The sequence below is a fragment of the Xenopus laevis genome, chromosome 8S (genome assembly GCF_017654675.1).
Source record: "Xenopus laevis strain J_2021 chromosome 8S, Xenopus_laevis_v10.1, whole genome shotgun sequence".
Lineage (NCBI taxonomy): Eukaryota > Metazoa > Chordata > Amphibia > Anura > Pipidae > Xenopus > Xenopus laevis.
Window position 1 is genome coordinate 82,166,399 of NC_054386.1, and position 19,859 is coordinate 82,186,257.

The following is a 19,859-nucleotide window of genomic DNA, read 5'->3' on the forward strand; positions in this document are numbered from 1 at the left end:
CTAAACACATTTAACTTGTGTCGGTCTTAAGTTGCTTTTAATGTCCCTTAGATCCTTAATATTAGAATCATGGGATGAAAACATCACACCTTAAATTTAAATCCAAGAGCTGTATTTAATGAAAAAAAGGTAATTTAGATAATAAAAAACTCCTTCTATGCCTTGAATGGTAGTATAAAATGTAAAATTTATAAACGTAAATGATATTGCCTTAATTAAGAATGACTGACCTGAAAAATCTGACAAAAGCATAGCATAAAAATAGTTGTGATATGTAAATATTTATGATATGTAGCTTTAAATTGCTGATTATAAGGGGCAGATTTATCAAGAGTCGAATTTCGAGGGGTTAAAACCCTCAAAATTCGACCATCGAATTGAAATCCTTCGAATTCGAACATCGAATTCGAAGGATTTAGCGCTAAAATAGCATTCGATCGATCGAATAAAAATCGTTCGATTGAATGATTAAATCGTTCGAATCGAACGGTTTTTAGCGATCGATCGAAGGATTTTTATTCAATGCCAAAAACTTTAAAAAATGCACTGGAAGCTCCACATAGGCTAATATAGCAATTCAGTAGCTTTAATTTGGCGTATTGAAATCGAAGGATTTTTAAAGAGACAGTACTTAGAATATTCGACCATTCCATAGTCAAACGATTTTTACTTCGAATCTAAGTAAATTCGAAGTCGTAGTATCCTATTCGATGGTCGAAGTATCCAAAAAAATTACTTTGAAATTCGAACTTTTTGGACTTCGAAAATTCACTCGAGCTTAGTAAATCTGCCCCTAAGTATTAGTAGACTTCTTTTGTTTTTCTTCATTTTATATAATGTATTTGTACACGTTTTTCAGTAGTATTGTATTTATGATGTTTACATTACCATTTCAAGTGTCCACGAGAGGGAGCATTCCTCCTCATCTCAGCAACGTGTGGAATTTAGAGCTACTGTAGAAACAAGCACTTTAAAAGTTAACTCCTTAAGTTCCTACTTTCACATATTCTATAGCATATTTGTTATACAATAGATGCTGAACTCTGGAAAATAGTGATTATACCAGTATTAGTTTTACTAGTAATCATATTGCTTTAATACTCCTCATATAGGTATTAATTAATAAATATCTCTCCCCTCACCTAAAGGAATCTCTGCTTACTTGTTCATATCAAGCAGATATCTATCTGATGGGCTGAATGCAACTCACTGGCTTATGGAGTCTCTATATGAGTTATGGCAGCAGGTGGTGAGAGGGAAGGGGGTGTCAGAGACACACAGACTGAGGAGGGGGAATACATTTGGGAACTTAGAGAGTGACATCAGGGTTTGCTTTAGGGGGTGGGTAGGAGATAGGAGAGGCTGGGACAGCGAGAATCAGCAAGGGAATTAGAGAGAAAGACAAACAGAAGAAAATAGGGACAAACTTGTATGAAAGTGGTGGAAAGGCCAACAGGACAGAGGCAGAAAGAAAATATGTAGATGAAATAATGTCTATTTAAAATTGCAGAGTGAGCAGAGATATTTAAAAAAAAAGAGGAAAGCAGAAATGAGTGTTCTGCTGAGTGTTAGTGAAATTAACAAACAAACGTGTACATCCATAGGCGAGAACATCTACACTTATAATTTGTACCATTTATATCAACTTGGAATCACGCTGTTTAGGGAAACGTTTTATGTTCTACTCTCTGTCGCATCCCCAATATACAGCATGGAGTAAAGGAAAAAACGACAAGCATGAGGATTTTCTGGCTGTAATGTATCCTGGACCTTTCTAACACCATTGATGTGAGTAAATCTTTCTTAATTCCAGTTGTTTATGGACATATAGGGACAGATTTACTAAGCTCGAGTGAAGAATTTGAATGAAAAAAAATTCGAATTCCGAAGTATTTTTTTGGGTACTTCAACCATCAAATGGGTCAAATTCGATCGAATCGAATGATTTGAACGATTCGAAGTAAAAATCGTTCGCCCATTCGATAGTCGAATTATTGTCTCTTTAAAACATACTTCGACTTCATACTTCGCCACTTAAAACCTACCGAGCTGCAATGTTAGCCTATGGGGACCTTCCCCAGCACTTTTCTAAGCTTTTTATGATCGAATAAAAATCCTCGATCAAAGCATTTGCGCTAAATCCTTCGAATTCGATATTCGAATTCGAAGGATTTTACTTCAGGGGCGAATTCGAGGGTTTATTAACCCTTGAAATTCGACCCTTGATAAATCTTCCCCTAAGTATAGGTTCATATGGCAGATAGGAATCTCTCTGTTGCACAGGACTTTGTTGTTCATAAAGGTCATGACATTGTTTACTATAGGCAAGTATATTCATTTTCAGTTTACAGCAGTTTTAATCGATAATTCAAACTCAAATATGGTTCCAAATCTTTCCAGCTTCCAGCAGCATAGAACAAGTAATTGACATTTTATTGTAATTATTGTTGTAGGATTTATTGAAAATGAATTGGTGAAAGTGTGATGACTTATACATATCCATGGATAGAGAAGGCTGTTGTCACATGTGTATGGTTAGGGGTTTGTGTGTATTCATTTGATATGTCTGTAGCATATGGGAGGGAGAATGTATGTATTACAAGGTTTCATAGGGATTTTAAGATTTATGTTGCCTGTATTCCTTCATATAAAAACAGAGGGCCGTGTATGCATTACATTGTTAAAGATATTTTACGTTTATTCCTGCCATTTATTTCTGTGTTCTGTGCAATTGTATCAGTTAAACTTTCTGGGTAAAACTTTATCTAGCTTTCATGTTCCAAATAAAAATGATTTTGTAACATGCAACTGCTACAAGTGATCAGATATTGGAAATGGCGGTGCTGTTTTTATGTCTCTGAGAAGGCACTTTATTTCTTTTGTGCTGGTTGGTAACATATTTAGCTCTTAGTTCAACTTTTCTGCTGTGTTGGGCAGTACCATTTCAAGTGTAAACAGGAAGCAGTTTCCTCCACTGATGAACACTATTACTTCCTGAATAACATGAAATCCAGGACATTGTAGATGCTACAAGGAAGTGCTCCTCATATATAAATATATAATATAGCAAATAACATTTTAACACCATTTGGCCAACTGTTCATTTACTGTATTTATTTTTAATGTTTTAGAATTATATTGTTTTTTTTCATTTGAACTATGATGTGGACTCTAGGCCCAGGCAATAGCATACATAGAATGTAAGATCTAGCCTCTCAAACCATCGGCTGCCAGTTCACTGTCCCTAGCAACCACCGTTTCACTGAGAATAGATTCAAATATAAAGAACCACAGCATATGCAAAAACAAAGAGTATTTGCAAACTCAGAGATAATCCAGTGGCGAACATTCTCTTTGAGCCCTGATTAAAGTGTATTAACACAGATATTTGTAATATTAATTGCATTTAGAAAACTATATGAATTACCACTCACCCACAGCAACTTTATTATACCGTATACTGCAATACTAAACTGTGTTTTTGGGGTTAGGTGTTTGTTCCTAATGCTTCTTGCCTTGAAGGAGGTGGTGTGGCTGTAATAGGGAGTACTTCTATTTAGGGTCGGGGCACACAGGCAGATTCGTTGAGATTAGTCGAAAGATCTCCTCTTCTTTGGGGCGACTAATCTCTCCGAACTGCCTCCCCTGCCTTCCCGCCAGCTAAAATGTAAATCGCCGGCAGGATTGCCCAAAGTTGCCTCACAAGCAAACTTCAGGCAACTTGGAAAATGAATCGCGCCTAGTGCCTACAATGTAAATCACCTGCGGGAAGGCAGGGGAGGCAGTTTGTGGAGATTAGCCAACCCGAAGAAGAGGAGATTTGTCACCAGGCGACTAATCTCCCTGAATATGCCTGTGCGCCCTAACCCTAAACCGCTATTCCTTTTCTTGCATTTTGGGCTGGATGAACACAATGGGGCAGATTTACTAAAGGGCGAAGTGGCCATCACTAGCGAAAATTCGCCAGAAATCCAATCGGCAGGGACATCGCCAATTCACTAACAGGTGCAGATGACAATTCACTAGTGAAATAGACTGTCGCTAGCGTTCTTTTGCACTCTATCGTCATGCGACTTTTTGCTCAGGCGAATGGTCGTTGCTCCGCAAATTCAATAAAGTGCGGATTTTACTGAACGTTACCTCTTTCGCCAGAGTTGACTTCGCCACCTCAGACCAGGCGAACTGCTAAAATGAAGCTACATCTTCCTCAATCTTATGCCACTAACATCATATCCTGTCTGATGAAATTGCATTAAAGTTGAAAAAACGCTGAGGACTTTTCCTTTTTTAAGTAGGATTTCCTGCAAAAGTCCTAACAAATTTTTTTGGGTTAACTTTTTCCCCCAGACATTTGAGGGCCATGGAACATTCATTTTACAGTGGGCTCATGTGTAGGGCATTATATGATCTCTTTTGTCTTTATTAAGGTTCCTTGGACATTTGTAATAAAAAGTGGCTAGTTCAAGCATTCACACCAACATCTCTAATAAGGACGTTCATATGACTTTAATGTACCCACCCTTTTCAAATTGACCTACGTGTAAGATCACTAGCAACTTTTCGCTAGGTATAAACGTGCCCTAGCGAATCTTTGCTATGAAATGCTCGCAGTGAAGAAGTATCGCTAGCTAGTCGCCAGAATTCTGTGCCCAGGACGTAACTTTGCATTTTAGTGAATTAGCGTAGTGGTAAAGAATTTGCGCCTGGCGAAGTGGTGCATAGCGGTCGCTGGCAACAATTCGCCCTTTCGGAAATCTGCCCCAATGTGATTGAACTTGCAAGCAGTTACTGAATCCATACTGATTGCAGTTCAATGGTTAGTGGTTCAGCACATAGGCAGCCATATACAGCAAAGATCCATTCATTTCTTGACCGAAACAAATGAAAGGATCTTTGAGGGGCACATTTATTAAGCTCGGGTGAATGAATAGAGGGAAAAAAACTCGAATTTCGAGGAGTTTTTTGTGCTCCTCGACTATCGAATTGGAGTAAATTCGCCTGAGTAGAATGATTCAAATAGATTGAGCGAAAAAACGCTGGGACTATTCGCCCATTTGATAGTCTAAGTACTTTCTCTTTTAAAAATCATTCGACTGCCTACTTCGCCAGATTAAACCAACCGAATTGCTTTAAAAGCCTATTGGAAAGTCTTTTTTATATAGGCTTTTTTTCTACGTTTTTTATCGAATAAAAAGGCATTAGATCGATCATTTGATCGAATGAAAATCCTTTGATCGAATATTCGATCGCTTGACTATTCGCCGGGCGAATATTCGCCCATTCGACTATTCGCCAGCGCGGATATTCGCCTGAATTCCCTATTCGATTCTATTCCCCAGTCGAATTTCGAGGGATTTAACCCCTCGAAATTCGACCCTTGATAAATCTGCCCCTGAGCGTATGGCTAGGTTAAGCAAGAATAATGACATAAAACTGGTGTAAAAGGAACAATATATTGCTAAATACCTTACTTTACTTTCAAGCATGCTGTGTCTTTGTATGTTTTGCCATTAAATTGTTGTTCCTTTTAGGAATTCAAAGTAATCACAAACATTTGGTATAACTGCTTATTACATGTTGAAGATTGTATTCGTTTTTTCGTATTATCAGTTCCTTTTGATGGTGTTAATACAAGTAGAATTCTGAAAAATGTAGTTGAATTAGCAGAGACACTGCTACTCCAACTGTAAAAAAACAACAAACACATTTTGGAATAAGATGTATTAACAGAATACAAAAGGTAAAACGTATACAGAGTTTTTATGTTAACCATTTGCTGGGATTAATTATTTGGGGCTGTTGTCAATAGAGCCAGGGCAGATATATGTGTCCAAGCCAGGAAGAACTTTTATATGTTGATGTTTTGTACTTGCAGACACAGAAACACACAAGGGAATAGTAAGATGAGGGGACAAAGCAAGATAGAGCAAGGCCTACAAGACACACACTACAAGGCTATTATGCTGCATTTTCAATCAGTCAAAGAAAAACGGTGTATTTTAAAAGTTCCTTTCATCAACTGCTTGCATAGATCCATCTGTCAGTTGAATGGGTGTGCACTCATGGCCTTAGTCATCCAGGCTGTTTTCCTCCCAGTCACAGAATCCAGTAAAAAGTTGCAAGAGAGTCAACAGTACTGTATAAAAGTGAGCAAAAGCAGTGGCCTGCCATTTTAATGCTTTCACAATATAAACAAAGTATACATCCATTGTAAGGCTCTGTCACCAATGCTATTCCATGTGCAGTAAATTATATGAATGGTAGAACACACAAGTGTGCATTTTGTAACCAGTATTGATCCTTTCAGGTCAATTACGTCACACCCAGGGAAGCATCTGCGCTATCACCATTTTATCCACCAATGTTTTCTAATGTTGGATCAAACACATGGTTTGACATTATCCTTAAAGAAGAACTAAACCCTAAAGTTAAAAAAACCCTACCTCCCTACCCTACATAAACCCCCTTCCCTCCTCCCCCCCCAGCCCAGCTGTTACCCCGGGCTAATGCCCCTAACTCTTTACTTACCCCTCTGTGCAGATTCTGTCCAGTGGAGTTCACAGGCACCATCTTCAGCCGCTTCGGTAATCTTTGGAATGAGACCGGAGCTTTGTCAATTTTTGTGAGTTTCAACGACTGCGCAGCTATCGTGAAACAGAAAATTGAGCCAACTATGTGCCAATACGCCGGTCTCATTCAGAAGATTACTGAAAAGAAAAAGATGGCTGCCGTGAACTCCGCTGGACAGAATCTGCACGGAGGGGTAAGTAAAGAGTTAGGGGTATTTGCCCAGGGTAGTAGTTAGGCTGGGGGGAGGGAGGGGTGTCTATGTAGGGTAGGGAGGTAGGGTTTTTCTTTAACTTTAGTGTTGAATTCTCCTTTAAAATAAGCCATAAGACTCTTGCAGGGGCGTACCATGTTTACCATACTGTGTAGTGTTATGTGTTTCAACATAAGTGTCAATAGGTTTCATTCTGCCCTTTGGGTCTGTGCCACAAGAGCAGACATGAACACTGAATGCAGAAGTAGATTTGACTCATTTGTCTCTGATCCTGTGGGAACATACCCAAAGGACAGAATGAAATCAACTGACATTAGCCTTGCCGTGCAGTTGGATCCATAAAACTGCTCTGCACAGCAAATACATGTTCAGACATCTGTGGCTAAAAAGCCTTGTAGGGAGTCATTGAAAATCTGTAGTGTGACCCAATATGATATAAACACTGGTGTAAAAACAGATGATCTGCTGCCATCCTCTCATTCTTAGAAATGCACTCACGGGCACTATATTGGCCTTTGTACAGACACACAGAGAGGATGTCTGTGAGAAAACGAAAACCACAACAAAATCTACTCCATGTGTATTTTCACAGGCTGACACTGTGACCTGTCATGCAACTGACAGTTACAGCATGGAGCAAATGGGAGAGAATTAGCTTTTTCTCTATCTGTATTTATACAAAGGAGCAGCAACACCACTAGCCAGGCAGGGCGGTCTGGTTGGAAACAGTGGCATGCAGCGGTCAGGTCTGGCCTGCCTTTTTTCCTGGTGTTCTGCCAGCCTAGCCTGATCCTGTGTACTGGCACAGGTGCATCCAAGTACCAAAAGCAGGCGGACCACCGGGCAAAGCGGTCATGTATAAGACTCAAAATGATTGCCTCCCTACAATGAAAAAAAGTAAATTTCACTATATATAGTGTGCCAATATTACTGTATATATTGTGTGCACCACAGCATGAACATGACTTATCTATGGCCCTTACAAACAAGTTCTATTTGCAGCACGAATCTCAATTGGAAAAGAAGCAATCAGTCATTATGTTAATATCATGTCTGGGTCTAACGGAGAACTAAAGCTTAAAGAAGGAAAGGCATTTTTACTTGGGGGTGCCAAAAGTTAGGCTCCCCCAAGTGATTGAATCTACTTACCTGACAACCCGGCCCGGTGCTCCTAATGTGCTCCGATGTGTTCCCTTCCCTGCCCATCCTCTTCCCCTCTGTTGTTCTCCCCTCTCTTCTCTTCTATTATCAGTTTCCCAGCTGCCCCAGTCATGTGACTTGTGCTCTGATAAACTTTAGTCACTCTTTACTGCAAGTTGTGATATTACCCTACTCCCTCCCCCCCCCCCAGCAGCCTAACAACAGAACAATAGGAAGGTAACCAGATAACAGCTCCCTGACACAAGATAACCACTCCCTGGTAGATCTAAGAAAAAACACTCATTAGTAAAATCCAGGTCCCACTGCGGCACATTCAGTTACTTTCAGTAGGAGAAACAACAGCCTGTCAGAAAGCAGTTCCATCCTAAAGTGCTGGCTCTTTCTGAAAGCACATGACCAGGCAAAATGACCTGAGATGGCGCCTACACACCAATATTACAACTAAAAAAATACACTTGCTGGTTCAGGAATTAAATTTTATATTGTAGAGTGAACTATTTGCAGTGTAAACAGTATAATTTAGAATTAAAAACGACATCATAAAAATCATGACAGAATACCTTTAAATTGTCTCTGTCACAGAATTGGACTTTAGTATAAGTATCATATCAAGAGCAAAATCTTAGGGTAAGAATATATTTAAATCGCCCATGAGTCAGTGCCATCTGTAAAATGAAAAGTTTCACATGAATTATACACCCTTGCTCCTGGTAAAAAATTCATTTAAAATATATTTCCCATTTACTTCCACTCTTTTGATTGCTTTCTGGTTTGTCTCTCTTCTGGTTTGTGCTCACAATCAATCCATTGTATTCTCTCTTTCCTTTATTCCAGGCAACTGCCTGATCCCACCCCTAGTCGCTTCTCATAGAAAGCAGCTGAAACAACTCCTCCCTTATCCACCACTTATATTCCCCAATTTGCTAGCCCAGAGTACACTCTGCTTGAGTCCTCAAGGAGTGTTACTGTGCTTAGATATTGGCATCTCTGTTATTGGCACACTTGGTTATGTAAAAAGCCACTTAATGACTGTGTGGCATTAACAGTATATGTACATAATAGGTGAATGGATTGTGGCATTCATGCCATCCAAATATATACAAGAAATATATGCAGAATTCACAAAAATGTTTGTATTAGCATGCATTTTTATAGATACACATTACCCTATATATTGCCTTTACAGCTGACCATGTATTTGAATGTAGATTTCCATATTGTATAGCTCAAAACTTTAATATCCCAACAGCAGTGTGCAAAGGCTGAATATAATTTGGCTAGTAGCTAGAATACAGAGATTGGTATATTCATGTTACTAGTGCTATGGAAAAAAATGTAACTGGCCATATTGGATATGCAGCTCTAAAATTAAGAAAAACACAGTTCAAAACATTAAACAAGCGGTGCATTGTTATGCTTTTATACTGGCATTAATTACACATCTACAACAACAGAAATGCATTAATGATCTGAACAATGAAGTGGTTGGGTTAGGGCTCTTACTCACTAGCGTTCTGACCTGCGCTCCCCTGCGTTCCGTTTTCTGGCATTCAGCCGCAGGGGAGCGCAGGAATAGACGCATGTCATTATTTCAAATGGGGCTGTACTCACTCAGGCGCATGTAGGCGCCGAACGCAGGTTCAGACGCAACATGCTGCATTTTTCCTTTGTTCGGCGCCTACACGCGCCTGAGTGAGTACAGCCCCATTTGAAATAATGACATGCGTCTATTCCTGCGCTCTCCTGCGGCTGAACGCCAGAAAACGAAACGCAGGGGAGCGCAGGTCAGAACGCTAGTGAGTAAGAGCCCTAATACATAGAGAGCAATCTGAATTGTAGCTCTCCAGCTGCTGCTGAAATTCAACTCCCTGCATCCCACTGGTTGCTTTGAGATTCTGGGAATTGTAGCACAACAACAACAAATACATTTTTATATGGGCCCAAATTGACTAAGGTTTACAATCATTTGCATATTGCTATAGGGTTGCCACCTCACCCCTACAGCCGAATACATATGGAATCCACAGCCTGCATGCCTAATTAGCAATTCATTTAGGGTAGGACTACGCGGGCCGACTTAGATACGTTTCTGTCGGATCCGACGCTGCTTGCTTGCAGCATTTGCATCCCACAGTCGTGTTGTGACAGATCACCGTTGCGACACCATCCGACTTTATATTACTTACCTTGTTCCTGTCGCATTCCGACTTGATGCATGCGTTTTGTCGTCCAGCGTCGGATCAGACGGAAATGCATCGAACGGAAGAAACCGCAATGCAGGGGATCGCAGGAGAAAACGGCCGTGTGTAAGAGCCCTTAGGACTGGACTCCATGATCGTTTTTCATCGAATTGTTGCCCAACGACAAAATGCAGGTGACAAGTCGGACAAGGCGTCAAGATCTAATTGGACTGAACGAAAAGTCACAGGTATAAACTACATGGTCAGATTGTCGGATGAAGATGCTGCTTTCTGCATTCACATCCGACAGTCTCGTCGCGTTAGATGTAATGTAGTTTTTATCTGCGACTTTTCGTTCAGTCCAATTATATCTTGATGCCTGCAACTCCGTCCGACTTGTCGCCTGTGTTTTGTCGCCGGGCACCAATCCCATGAAAAACCCTTGTGGAGTCCAGCCCTTATGTGCAGCCATGTATCATGCATATAAATTAATTGCTGATTCAGGCTGTGGATTACATATGTGTTCGGTTTTAAAGGGGTGAGGTGGCAACCCTATATTGCTACCATAATTCTATGTATTTATTGTGGGCTCACCTCCCCTCTAAGGGCTCTTACTCACGGGCGCTTTTTCCTGCGCTCCCCTGCGTTGCGCTTTCTTCCTTTCAGCCGCAGGGGAGCGCAGGCGTAGACGCACTCAATTGTTGTGAAGGGGGCTGTACTCACACAGATGCATGAAGCCGCCCGTGTGTAAGAGCCCTAATAGATGACACCCATAAATCAGCATAATTCAGGATAGCATTGGAGCCACGATTGCACATTAGGCTGAATTCTTCAGAGGTGTGCTCTTTTTAATGTGAGATGCACAACTTATATATTGTACGAAGCTGCTTCTCTATGTCCATTAACAAAAGGTTAAAATATCATAAACTTGGCAGCTTGAAAGTGTTCACTTTAGGTCTATGGCAGTTCTCAAGAGATTTGGATGCCTAAAATATCAATATAAAAATTCCCCAAATAACTCATCGTGACCCCTATTGACCTCAGTGGGAATTTCCTGGATGTTTTTTTTAGCCAATGGTCACAGTTATGTACTTATGCTTGATTCATGTGTTCTAGATTCAATAAGTGGCAGATTCATCAGAATTTAAAAATGCTTCTTCTATTTTTCTCACCAAAGAGTAAAACTACAACTTTCCACAGTCTGATAAATTCTACTGCAACTCTGTTCATTTTTATGGGATTTTTGAAGGCACATTCATGAAAGGTTGAACTTTCAATTTTATAGATTAAATATGCTAGCCAAAATAAACAAAGAGCAGCGGAATCTCACTCTGACAGACAGAGGCAAGCTATAACTCTAAGATCTTATCTGACCCTTTTCCAGAAAAAGTGTGAAAGCACCCAACAATATTTTTCTTAAATGACTAGCTAGGGTTTGGGTTAGATTGACATCAAAGACAACTTCAACTGCAACTTTTATAATGCACCGATATAGGCATGACTTGATAATGGGGATGACATCAACATAATTTCTTTATATAGTGTCATAAGTCACACTGAACTTTACATTAATTTATGTCAAACAGGGGTCTTACAGTAATGTAATTAAAGCAAGGGTTACAGAATAAGATAGAATGGCTTCCAGCATGCCTTTGCAAATGATAACAGCATTAGCACTGAATTCTCTGGGTGCAAATCAGTTGTGTCCATGAGTGTAGTTTATTAGGAGGAATACTGCAAATACTGCTGGTGGTAATTCCAAGGTTTCCATGCTTGCAATGCACCATAACTTGTTGAGCAGTTGCACTGTTGTTTGCAAACGACTTGGAGCATGCACAAGTACAGTACCTTTGCGAATAACCTCAACACACACTCAGAATTGTTTCCATTCTAGTGCTTTTTTTGTATTTGAGGTTGTAGTGAATCCTGTGCAGCCTTGACCACTGTGTTTTGCATTCAAGGGAAGGTCTAGACATGGGACAGTGTCTGGATCCTCAAAAAATGATAGACATAAAGGACCTTGTATCCTACTGTACCCATAAGGATTAGCACACAGAGTCTGGCACCAAAAAGGCTAGCAGGCACATCATTAGCAATCCTGATACTGAGCTGAAGGATATACATAGCCTGACACCTTTTATAAAGAGGGTCAGGGATATATTTAACTGGGTACCATAATGGCTGGTGAAAGCAAAGAAACACAAACGTATAAAGATATTTTAAGTGACATTCACAACTAGGCAGGTTTATCTGTGGTTTAAGATATGAGTCTTGCACCTGAAAGGGACAGTGTTTTAACGTGAAAAAGTGCAGATATGGGTGTAAATGTTCAGTGCAAAACTATACTTGTTTTTTGTCTACCATCATTCTGTCTAATATTGCTAAAGGGCAAACTTCGAATTTAAAGTCATTTTATCCAACTGTTAAAAAACAACAGTTCACAGCTCCAGGGCATGACAGAACTTACATTACAACACTATTACCGCGAAGGATGCTGGGAATTGTGGATTAAACTGCAGCAGCTGCAAAATGAACTAGGCAGGGCCCTGCTTAGTTGTACAAACTATGTGTGCACTTTTACCTGCAGTTTACATGCAACTGTAGCCAAATGGACATCAGCTGCATACAAAGAACAAGAGCAAGCACAGGTTATACCTGTTAATGAATTTTTTCTGCTTTCAGCAACAGCATATTCACTGTGGGCCTACCCATACACTCAGTCATCAGGAGCGATGGTTCTTGGTTCCCTTTTTAGTGCAGCTGCCACTCAGGATGCCTCTGTTCTGAGTGTGGCTGCTATGGTACATTTGTTACATGTTACATATTTGTTACCGGCTGAGACCATGCGTACAAGTGTCTTATTCCCAAATTTTAATGGGGGCAAAAATGAGGTTTAGGTGTGACATCACAAACAGACTATCTGACAATAATACTTCTGGCATTTCTCTAAAATTGGTGACACTTTTAAAAGAATGCATAGTGTAAGAATTACATATTACACATTTTAATGTTGTATAAAGACTTTATGTATTTGCATTTATCTGTTTATCTTTTCTTGGTCCCTGCACTTGTGCCCACAGACCCACAGGGGAGAATAAAATGAATTAACACTCGGTATGATGGCATACAACTCCAACATATAGGAAAACACATCTGCACATTCTCTTGGCTATGTAGTTGTTGGAAAGAAAAAGCTAAGAATTTCTTTACATTTTGATATGGTCTAATTTTTACTTAGCAGAGTTTGGAATGTGAAGAACTTATTTCCATAATACACAGCTTCTTTTTGCATTTTTGTATCACCTTTGGGGACATGCCACTCAGGCAACTAAAAATTGGCTTAATTATTTTTCTTTGTCTCGTGGACAAATTATGGTATAGACCAGGGGTCCCCAACCTTTTTTACTCGTGCGCCACATTTAAATGTAAAAAAGAGTTGGAGAGCAACACAAGCATGAAAAAGCCCATGGGGATGTCAAATAAGGCATGTAATTGGCTATTTGGTAGCCCCTATATGGACTGGTAGCTAGAGCCTGCAGTGGGTCCTGCAAAAACCTGCGGTACCCTGCAGGTATGCGGATAGAAGTTCCGGGTGCGGTTATAGACGCGGGTCAGCGGTTTTACGGGTCAGGCCGTAGGTCTTCTCACTAGCGATATTTATTCCCCCTTTCTGGCCACGCCTACTTCTGATGACATCACTTCCAGTTTACAATGACAGCACTTCCTGTTTTACTCCTTTTTTTCTGATCACGGCTACTTCCGATGATGCCACTTCCGGTTTACAAGACAGTACTTCCTGATTCTTGATGGTCAGCGGGTCGCAGGTCCGGGTTGCTGATAAGGTGCTTGCGGGTCGGGTAGCAGGTCCAAGCGGGTAAGAATGTGGGTTCAGGTTGCGGATTGCGGGTTGCGGGTACGGGTCGGGTACGGTACGGGTCCCAAAAAATTGACCCGCGCAGGACTCTACTGGTAGCCTACAGGAGGCTCTGTTTGGCAGTACATCTGGTTTTTATGCAACCAAAACTTGCCTCTTAGCCAGGAATTCAAAAATAAACTCCTGCTTTGAGGCCATTGGGAGCAACATCCAAGGGGTTGGAGAGCAACATGTTGCTCATGAGCTACTGGTTGGGGATCACTGATGTAAATATTCAGCCACTTTAATAGAAATTAGTTTCACTGTGTACTTTTTTGTAACACTCGCTTTGAAGTAAAGCAGATAGAATATAGTTACAGATACTGAAAAAAGTGTAATAACGGCAATAGCATAATGACTGACCCCTGTAGACAACATCACAGGTGGCATATGTTGTGAAATTATTTATAGCTAACTTACCATGAATATGGTCTAGATTTTCATACAGGCACCCTGGTACATAACAGATAGGTATATAATATGCATATGAAAGATACACACCCACACATACATCTCCACACAAGTCTCCCAAACAGCTGGGAGTTACAGATCTTATTTCATTTATCCCTAGAGTGATTTCACCAGCCTGGTATTTCTGTCACATGTGTGAGACATGCCCAATGCATTTGTAATTCTTTGCCTATGTATGTTATGCAATGTGTGTTGTTTATGTGCGTAATCCTGAAGGTAGGAACTATTTCTCAGGTAAGGAAATGATTTACAAGAGAATGTCCTTCTGTGATATTGCCTGTCAGTATGAGGTTATCAAGGAAGTGACTAAGGGCAATAGCACAGGTAGGTATTTTGCCCAACATACTATCCTCACTAAAAACAATGCATCAGAATTCCAGAAATCACTCTCCACTTCCCTCTTTAGCAATCACTAGATAGCACCAGTTTGCTGACAGCGGTTTTAAGCCATTATCTTTGAGGCAGCAGAGAGTGACATGGGGCACTTTGATGCCATTGCCTTCGGGGTAAATTTCGGAGGCCATCATCCGGAGCTAACACAAAATTCACTGGAGCTAACACTAATTCACTGAAGTGTGAAGCTGCGTTCTGAGTGCCGAACGATGGCGACTTTTCACTAGTGTTACTTCGGAAGTGCGAGCATTTCAAAGCGAAATTACGCTAGCGATCGCTTCTGCCTAGTGAAACTTTGTTAGTCCTCTTACGCTTTGGTCAATTTGAATAGGGTAGGTACTCCTATGGACGTTTTTTATTAGAGATCTTGGTACAAATGCTTGAAGTGGCCACTTTTTATTACAAATGTCCAAGGAACCTGACTGGGAGTCAAAATAGGCCCTGGCATTCCAAGTACACAGAGGCCCAAATAGTCCTCTGAATAGTCCTCAGCCCACTGAATAGTGATTGTGTATGGGACCTTACAGCAGCCCCTCTGGCATTTGCCAGAACCCACAGATTGCCAGTCCGGGCCTGCATGAGCCCACCCAAAAACAAATGTTCCATGCCCCTCAAATGTCTGGGGAAAAATGTTAACCCAAAAAAGTTTAATAGTTATGACTTTTGCAGGCAATCCCGCTTAGAAAAAAGGACAACTTTAATGCATTTCCGGCACACAGGATATGATGTAAGTGACATAAGATTGAGGAAGATCTGGCTTAATTTTAGTAGTTCACCTGGTCTGAGGTGGCAAAGTCAACTCTGATAAAAGAGGTAACATTCAGTAAAATTCTTTACTGATTATGCAGAGTAACGACCGTTTACGCGAAGGAATGCTAGCGACGGTCCCGTTTGTCGAATTGTCGCCTACACCTATTAGTAAATTAGTCGTTAGCATAGCAATTTTGTTAAAATGTTGTTAGCATAGCAATTTCATCCATTAGTGATTCTGCCCCTTAGACTCAATTAAAGGGTCTATTTCTAAATATGTTCTTGAATCTAAGACAGGTGTACTGCTGAAAATCTTCCACTATTTTTTAATTTTTGTTTTCATCTCATGCTTCTGTGTTGATCAAGATTTATGTTTTAAAGTTTGTATAAGAGTTGCCTTTGTCTGTGGCGTAACTTTGTATAGGCAAACCCTGTTCCAAAACAGGGAAGGTGTCAATTTTGAGATATTTATTAAATGACAACACAACTGTTTACTGATTTCATTCCATTCTGTGGGCCTATGCTCAGTGAATGGATGACTTATGTTGAATGCATAAAAAATAGATTTAATTTATTAATTCAGCTTTGATGTCCAGTCCAATGATTAGAGACAGACAGGGCAGTATGTAATCATTTAGCAATTGTATTGCCTTTTTGGTAGAATGCATAAAAATGCCCTGTGAATTTAGTTAAACCCTTATGGGTATGTCATTTTAGGAGGAAATTCACAAGATAGCAGTATGTTTTACTGAAATGCAGATCTTAATTCCTTGTGGCTAATTTGGAATAAACGTAGACATACACTGCAAATGCAGCTGTGCAGTATGCACCTACATTATTGGCTGATTAGCCCTGAACAATGCTGATTTTAAATAGGTAAAGTTCTATGCACACGATAAGGGGCCCATTTACTAACTATCAAATTGTACATTTTTTTCCCACAAATCTTGAAAATTATGTGTTTTTTCTATATTTCGTAAAAGCTCTATAAATTCAAGATCTATTAAAGGAATTGTTCAGTGTAAAAATAAAAACTGGATAAATAGATAGGCTGTGCAAAATAAAAAATGTTTCTGATATAGTTAGTTAGCCAAAAATGTAATGTATAAAGGCTGGAGTGACTGGATGTTAAACTTAAAGGAACAGTTCAGTGTGAAAATAAAACTGTGTAAATAGATAGGCTGTGCAAAATAAAAAATGTTTCTAATATAGTTAGTTAGCCAAAAATGTAATGTATAAAGGCTGGAGTGACTGGATGTTAAACTTAAAGGAACAGTTCAGTGTGAAAATAAAACTGTGTAAATAGATGGGCTGTGCAAAATAAAAAATGTTTCTAATATAGTTAGTTAGCCAAAAATGTAATGTATAAAGGCTGGAGTGACTGGATGTCTAACACAATAGCCAGAACACTACTTCCTGCTTTTCAGCTCTCTTGGTTTACACTGACTGGTTACCTTGGTTACCAGGCAGTAATAAATCAGAGACTTGAGGGGGGCACATGGGTCATATCTGTTGCTTTTGAATCAGAGCTGAATGCTGAGGATCAATTGCAAACTCACTGAACAGTTATGTCCCGTGTGCCCCTCCTACAAGTCGCTGACTAACTCAGAGTTAGAGAGCTGAAAAACATCTATTTACACAGTTTTATTTTCACACTGAACTGTTCCTTTAAGTTTAAAAACCATGAAAAGCCTCTAATGTAAAGCGTCTCCAAGTAAAAGTTGTTGAGGTCCCATGGAAGTAAGTGGGAGTTGCGCTGATCTTATTGGACCGCTTTTAGCGGTTTTTGGATTTTTTTCGCTAGGAATTGTCAGAAAAACTTGAGTTTTTAGAGGTTTTTAAGGTATTCAAACTTTTTAACGCATTGTTCAGCACATCTTTTCGTTTGTACTTTTTATGTTTGGATCTTTCGATAAATTAAATGCCAATCATAGTTTGTGAGTTTAGTACTAAAATTCGACCTTTAGTGTATAATCCTCCAAGTTTAAAGCCAAAACACACACACTCAAAATTGTGGTGCGAACAACACATAACCAGGACAGTTTGCACCAAAGAATATTTATGCACACACACAGTTTTAAAAACACACACAAGGAATATTTATTGCACACACTGCCAACAAGAAATTAGAAGGAACGTCGACTGGGAAACATATGTCTCTGTTTTTTAGCTGCCACAAGCCAGGATATTCTCATGCACTAGAAAATAGTCTTTCTGGCCCTTTTCAAACAAGGGAAGTCTGATATTTTATATTGAAGTCAGTGTTAAATTTCATTTAAAAAAATGTTACAAACTTGCAACATGTGTATAATACAACCAAGTTACATTGTTTCAAACTGAATAGTTACATTAGCTGCCTCTTGAGATTGGAAGTAGAACTCCTAAGAGCATGTCTTAAAAAGTACTCTTAAAACACATACATACAAGTACAAATACAATGCATTTAACATTTGAGCAACATGGCAGCTTCAGCATTTTAATAAGGCCAGTTCAGAAATATGGCTGCTGGAAATAGTTATTAGTCTGTTGGCATAAAACATTTGAAACTGGCATGACTGAACAATTTACTCTGATTTGAGTCTAAACCCCTCTAAATAGCCCCTATTATCTCTAAATCAAGAAGCCTATAAAATAAACTCTTTGCATAGGTGAACTGTGGGCATTTAGAGCTACAGTTTTTCCTTAGCAAACAAAGCGTTAATAACCAGCATTACAGTGAGGGATCTGTGAGAAAGAGCATTAAAGAAGTTGTTGGTTCCTATAACGTAATAGAAAACCACATTCATTTGGGCTGTCACCAATTAAATGCACAGCTATTTTTGCCCTTCTCTTCTACCCAACGTTTTCACTCCATTTTGTGATATTCGTCAAGGACTTGCTAAATTTTATCTGTCTACATGAATTCATTCTCGTTCCAACTCCATCTATGCCTTTTCCCAACATTAATAATGGAGCTGTGATATATTTTTCTATTTTTTGGCCCAAATCATGCAATAGTAGTATGATGCTATAGTTAACATGACCAGATGGCGAGGGGAGAATTCATCATCAAGGCTCTGTTACAATTGGATACATTAGTTGCTGGCATTTTTAGCTGCTTCATAAATGTATCCAATCGTAAAAGTTAGTCAGAGACTATATGAGTGCTGTATTGATATTTCAAATTTACGTTTGAAACACTAAAAACAAATTCTAAGCAAAAAATATGGGCTCATCATCTATTAGAGAATCTGCAATCACGGTCATGCAACTTTTGCCACAGTTGCTCCATTCATTAAAGGTGCTTGTGTCCAAAGACACTACTCGCATTTCAGTTTACCATAGTTGCACTGCAGTATTTGCCCTTCATCTTGTTCTGAATTGAGTGCAAGTGTTTCTGTTGGTGCAGGGGAACCTCAAAGGTGATAGTAGTTCAAGGATTTAATCTGCTCACACATCAGTTTGATGCTGAGTGCAAGAAGGGACAACTTTCTAAACGTTTTCAGCTCACTTGCTACCATTTTGCCTCAAAACACAATTTAGATGCATCTCTTCCTGGTAGCCACAGTTATGCTAGAATTATAATGAGAATGTTGCATAGTGAGTAAAAAACATGGCCACTTGCACTTAGCGTTGCACTTTGCACACTGCAGTTGGGTTTGTAACTGAACCCTATAATTTGTGGTGTATTATTAAAAATATGGTGAACTACTCCTTTAATATTTAGAATAATGCAGAATAAATATATCAATGTCTAGCAGCTGTAACTATACAACAGTTGAAAGTATACAACTACAACCTAACAACTGTAACACATTGTAATAATAGTTTACATGTAATAAAATGTTTGTAAAATTAAATTTTATGGACAAGGACCTCCCTCTCACATTGGGAATCCAGAGCAAACACTTAGGGGCCCATTTACTCAGTTCGAGTGAAGGAATAGAATAAAAATTTCGAATGTTTTTTTGGCTACTTCGACCATCGAATTGGCTACTTCGACCTTCGACTTCAAATCGAACGATTCGAACTAAAAATCATTCGACCATTCGATAGTCGAAGTACTGTCTCTTTAAAAAAAACTTCGACCCCCTACTTCGCCATCTAAAACATACCGAACCTCAATGTTAGCCAATGGGGAAGGTCCCCATAGGCTTTGCAAGTTTTTTATGGTCGAAGAAAAAACGTTCAATCGATGGATTAAAATCCTTCGAATCGAATGAATTGCGGT

General features: G+C 39.5%; 1 protein-coding gene across 1 annotated transcript in view; it reads left to right on the forward strand.

Moving 5' to 3' along the window:
• Positions 1-1,296: 1,296 nt before the first annotated feature.
• Positions 1,297-19,859, forward strand: part of ddr1.S (discoidin domain receptor tyrosine kinase 1 S homeolog) — a 49,371-nt gene continuing 30,808 nt past the window's right edge. The window contains exon 1 of the mRNA XM_018233263.2: positions 1,297-1,788. The gene's annotated coding sequence lies outside the window, so the exon portion shown is untranslated. The remainder of the gene's footprint in view (positions 1,789-19,859) is intronic.